This window comes from Salvelinus sp. IW2-2015, linkage group LG26, assembly GCF_002910315.2.
Source record: "Salvelinus sp. IW2-2015 linkage group LG26, ASM291031v2, whole genome shotgun sequence".
Taxonomy (NCBI): domain Eukaryota; kingdom Metazoa; phylum Chordata; class Actinopteri; order Salmoniformes; family Salmonidae; genus Salvelinus; species Salvelinus sp. IW2-2015.
Genome location: NC_036866.1, coordinates 28,143,669 through 28,149,161, shown reverse-complemented (window position 1 = coordinate 28,149,161; position 5,493 = coordinate 28,143,669). Strand labels below are relative to the sequence as shown.

Sequence of the window (5,493 nt, the reverse complement as noted above, 5' to 3'; positions counted from 1 at the left end):
TTTGGCAATCTCATAGAATAAAAGGGAAGGATAGTGGGCACTAGACAGCTGCCGTGGGAAGTATCACTTGACTTTTACCATGGGGTGAGATGTTGGGAAGCAATAGACTCCATTAAAAGAAACACCCTTTGTGTTCTGTTCACGCATAAAGGTAAACTTTTAAACTACTTTAATGCGCACAATATAGGCAGGGGTTAGATTAATAGGCCTTAGACACAAGTTTTTTGCCAACTAGAACTAGTGATTCGGATAAATTGATAGAATAAGACGCATCTGGAACGTCTGATAGCTCAAAGCAGCCTCAATCTTTTTGTCATCATGTTTTCTCCTCAGCCAATATCAGTATTGTAGTGGTACGTGCTTCGTTGATTTGTTCACTTCGTCTTCAATAAGTTGTGAATGAAATGCTTGACATCCTCGGTTCGTGAATGACTCAAGTGTTGTGTTTTACCTAGTTTGAAAAAGTACTGGACGATTGACATATATAGTGGTCAAACACATTTTCCCTAAGTTTTACTAAGGGTTTGGTAACAGGCTGCAATGGTTGGATATTTGAGAAGTGCCAGCAAAGGGAGGCTATTATCACTCCTTAAGGAAGCGGAATGACTTTTGCTCCTGTCCAGCCTGGGCACACATCATTCTGTGGATCTAAATATGAATAATGTGCAATAGGACTGCTATATACTCTAATTAATTTCCTCCAATGTTGTCAGACGGCGGTGGTTTATCTGGTTGTGAGCAGTACATTTTTTGTTTTTTCATTGTCTTCTTCATCGGCACTTTATTACATTATCAAAATTTACACACGCCTATAGATCTTACTCATACATTTTGGTCAGATATCACTTGGATGTGGTATGGTCAGATTTCGTTGCTTGCCCATTTCATGCTAAGTTAGCTAATCTTGCCATAATGAAAAAAATTATTTAAGTAGTTGGCAATTACTCAACAGATGGTTTTGTGTGATGAATGACGCCGCACTGTCTGATTCAAATAATGATGGAGTGAGCTTTGTCTTCTTTTTTCCTCATGAGGTTCATTTAAGGTGCATCATATACGCATATTTACCACCTTAGATCATTCTTTATTTAATGTTATCGTTCTTGTCTTCATAGGTAGTTAGATTTCTGTCTTCTTTTTATGTCACGATGATCTCTTAATTATGGCAGTAAGTTCAAATGCCAATCGTTTAGTGGCAGCCAGCAACTTATTTGCTCATTATCCTTGTTGTCTCGTTGCGGTCACATGGCCTCGCCAAATCCGATTACATTCGCTTATTCATTCTCCTCAATCCCAAGGGGATTTAAGTTTTTTACAGTCATTTTCTTAATGGGAAACGCGGCTTCCCAGCTGACCGTGCTTATTCGCAACTGAAATAAGCAATTATTTCATAAAACTGCTCTCAAAGGTGCGCAGTGTCTGATATGTCGTCCTCATTACACACGGACTGGGACAAAACATATATTCTTTACATCAATAACATAAGGGGCAAAATCACATATGAAACGATATTGGTGTATTGACCTTGATCCACTATATTTAGGCCCAGCTTTCTGGGAACTCTATACTGAGTTTTCCTATAGATTGTGCCTACTATATCTTGATAGATTATTACGCGATCACTAATTGTGGATCTTGGATTATCTACTGCTTTCAAGCAATACTGCAATGCAGCCATTATGTAATCAGATGTGTTGCAATTATATTAAAGGTAGATTGATTGCCTTTCATTCCTGTGCATGCTTGAACTACCATAGAGGTATGGTTGGTTTGCAGGCACGTGGTTACAAAGTTTGAAGTTTTTTCTCTGAGTGGGCAGCTTGATGAAAGCCAGTTTAATATTTAAATCACCCAGAAATATATACTTCTCTGTTGATATCACATACGTTACTCAAGCATTTCAACCATGTTATCGCCAGACACTGACAGTTTAGCACTTGGTGGTCTATAGCAGCTTCACACCAGAATGGGCTTTCAGGTGAGGCAGATGAACCTGTAAGCCATATTACCACCTCAACTGTATTTAACAACGAGATCTCTTTAATCTTTAACAGGAATGTGGTTCTGCAATATAAACAGAGGAGAGAAGATGGTTTCCTTCGGTGTTCCTCTCGCTGGTCTTCTTTGAAGGAGATTCAGGGAGAAGTTGTTGTCGAGTTTGACACAGACAGAGATGGGCTGTGTAAGTGTTGTGAGCGAAACGGGGAAGAACTGAATTGAACTGCCTGTGAGATTTTAAAAATAGAGCGGTGAAGATGGGTGGTCTCCAAAGGTGAGGAGGAAAATGCCATTAGGGTAAAAAAGTTTTTCAACTGTGGTTTAGGTGGGTGACATACATCTTATTCTTATTTTTTTTTGCCTCTTTTTTACTTTTTCTTCCTTCCAATTCTTCTTTTTTTTTTTTGTTTTTTCTCTCTGCTATCGTCCTTTCTGCAAGTCCGGCAAAGAAATACAGGCGTTGCCTTCCACTATTCCAGCCGCATTTTGCAAGCATCTAAATACTTTTTTTCCTACTTGCGCTTGGTTCAATTGTTGCCCCTATCGCAACTGCAAATTCGATTGATCAGATGTGCGAAGGTTGCCTTTTTGAATTTTGAAGACATTTAATACATTGACAACTACATATTATCCCAAAACGTTTTAGTCCAGCATTCGTAAAGCTATATATGGTGTGGTCTGTCGTCATCGTACCCTGGGTTATGTTGTGTGTGTGTTGTGTGTGGTGTCGTCTGTGTTGGTGTGTGTAGTGTGTGTGTGTGTGTGTGTGTGTGTGTGTGTGTGTGTGTGGTGTGTGTGTGTGTGTGTGTGGTGATGTGTGTGTGTGTGTGGTGTGTGTGTGTGTGTAGTGTGAGAAAACATGTTTGTACGGCTTTCACGCTTTTGTATAGAGAAACGCCAATGCCATTCTCCTCTTTCATGTTGCCTAAACGGTGTATGACTCTGTCATACACGCTTTTAGTTTTTCTGGTCCTTGGCTAACTGGCTAAAATGCTTGCTCGCTACCCTAACTTCCTTTCACGGGCAACGATGCGCCAGGCCAGCTAGTTAACATTAGCCTACATTATTCAGACCTCTTGACTTTTTCCACATTTTGTAACATTAAAGCCTTGTTCTAAAATTGATTAAATGCGTTTTTCCCCCTCATCAATCTACACACAATACCCCATAATGACAAAACAAAAAAAGGTACATAAGTATTCAGACACTTTACTCAGTACTGTGTTGAAGCACCTTTGGCAGTGATTACAGCCTCGAGTCTTCTTGGGTATGATGCTACATGCTTGGCACACCTGTATGTGGGGAGTGAAGGTGTTCTAGAGTTTTGTCTCCTCTAGTTGCACAGGTGACATGCTGGTAAAACAGATTTCAGGTTCCCTGCATTAAAATCACTGGCAATGAGTAGCGTCACTCTGGATGTGCATTTTCTTGTTTGCTTATGGCCCTATTCAGATTAGACATTAGAGATGCATGGTATGCATGTGCATGTGTGCAGTCTTTGTCATGACAACAAACTACACCTAATAAACAATAATATTTTCAAAAATAAACCTTCACATACATTATCTTACTAAAACTGTCAGCTTAATAAGGGTCACTCTTGTTATTGTTTTATTATTCAATTTGTAAGCAGATGGTGTCATTCAGCACCATCTGTTGGCTGCTCAGGGAATAAGAGCACACAACCTCCAACAACCCACCTTCCAGGGCTGCACACATTTAATAATAATTTGGTGGGTGCTTATATTTGTCCTTTTTCACATATACTAGTGTGTATTAATATCTGAATTGGAAATTGTTTTTTGCATATCCCAACTCCCCCTGAGACACCCTTGGAGAGTGGGACCATGGCCAGGGTCTGCCATTATCTTGGTGACACTGGAGCAATTAGAGTTAAGTGCCTTGCTCAAGAGCACATCAACAGATTTTTCACCTTGTCGGCTTAGAGATTCCAACCAGCTACCTTTTGGTTACTGGCCTAATGCTCTAACGGCTACACTTAGAAAAAAAGGTGCTATCTAGAACCTTAAAGGGTTCTTTGGCTGTCCCCATAGGAAAACCCTTTGAAGAACCTTTTTTGGTTGCAGGTAGAACCTATTTGGTTCCAGGTAGAACCCCTAAAACCAAAAAGAGTTATCCTATGTGGACAGCCAAAGAACGCTTTTGGAACCCTTTTTTCTAAGACTGTAGGCTACCTGCCGCCCACATTTAACCTGAACCCTGTACGTGTGTGTCCATTAGTGTATATCTCCTGAGAGTAGAGCATGTTTACTGAGAGCAGATAAGAATCGTTCCCATAACCCACTCCCCAGTGTGGGTGTGTGTGTGGGTGTATGTGTGTGTACTCACCACGTTGTGACAGGGGATAAAGATGTCACTGTAGAGTAGTGCACACTCTCTCTTGGCGTACGGCTGTCTACCCAGGTCTCCTTCACACGCTCTCTTCACCACATAGTCACTCTCACACTGACACACGGAGTTCGCGTAAAGAACACACAACACTCCCCGCCCACCACATACACACAAGCATGTACAGACACGCAAACACACACCACACCCACACACACACACCACAACCACACACACAGCAGACAGACAGACGCGCACAGACAGACAGACAGACAGACAGCCAGACAGACAGACAGAACAGACAGACAGACAGACCAGCGACAGACAGACAGACAAGACAGACAGACAGACACACACACACACGCACACAGACACAATGAGAAAGTCCGAAGAAACATACCGTTGTGACATCACCCAGCTGTGCCTGATGTGTGGTGTGTAGTAGTGTGTATTGGTGTGTGTGTGTACGAGGTCCTTACGGCAGAATTGGTGTCCCGTTCCAGTTGATAAATGCAGACTATGGTAAGTGTAGCAGACCAAGCTACGTAGGCTGCAGGAAGTCACACTGGTTGGGCGCTTATAGTGGAGGTCCCACCTGCCCCACATCACATCAACAGAAACTGCTCTGGAGAACCTTGCCTGTGGAGGGAAGTGAAAGGTCTCTGCTAAGCATGGAGAGACAGGTGGAGCATCTCCAGTGGTACAGATTGTCCCCCGGCGTCGTTGATGTATCCGTGTCCTCTGAGGTGTGGAAACCCCTCCAGGCCTGCAGGAACAGACCCAGGTCCGCCACCTCCCTCCCCGTCACCGTTAGGCGCTTGCAGGTCATCAGCTGGGTTCGACCCAGTCACCCCTGGGCCCAGCAGGGAGAAAAGGTGCTCAAGACGCACCTGGAAACAAGGTGCAACCCAAATAATAGCATGAGCAATTGAGAAGGAACGAGGCGCAACTCTCGATCACAATTTAAAAAACTTGATACTTTATTTATATACTGTTACGACCTTTGTTCTAACATGCACGGATGAACAAAGTGCCACGCCCACATGCCGCACACACCTGAGAAATAGGCCAGGAATAGGGCAGGGTCCTGAGACGAAACGTTCTCTCTTCTCCCAGGTTCATTAAATCAATGTTCTAGTGAGTCTT

The 5,493-nt window shown here is 42.7% G+C and overlaps 1 long non-coding RNA gene across 1 annotated transcript in view; it reads right to left on the bottom strand.

The window, feature by feature from the left end:
- Window positions 1-4,466, bottom strand: part of LOC112067857 (uncharacterized) — a 7,128-nt gene extending 2,662 nt beyond the window's left edge. Inside the window, exon 1 of the long non-coding RNA XR_002893432.2 lies at window positions 4,348-4,466. This is a non-coding gene — a long non-coding RNA (uncharacterized lncRNA). The remainder of the gene's footprint in view (window positions 1-4,347) is intronic.
- Window positions 4,467-5,493: the final 1,027 nt, after the last annotated feature.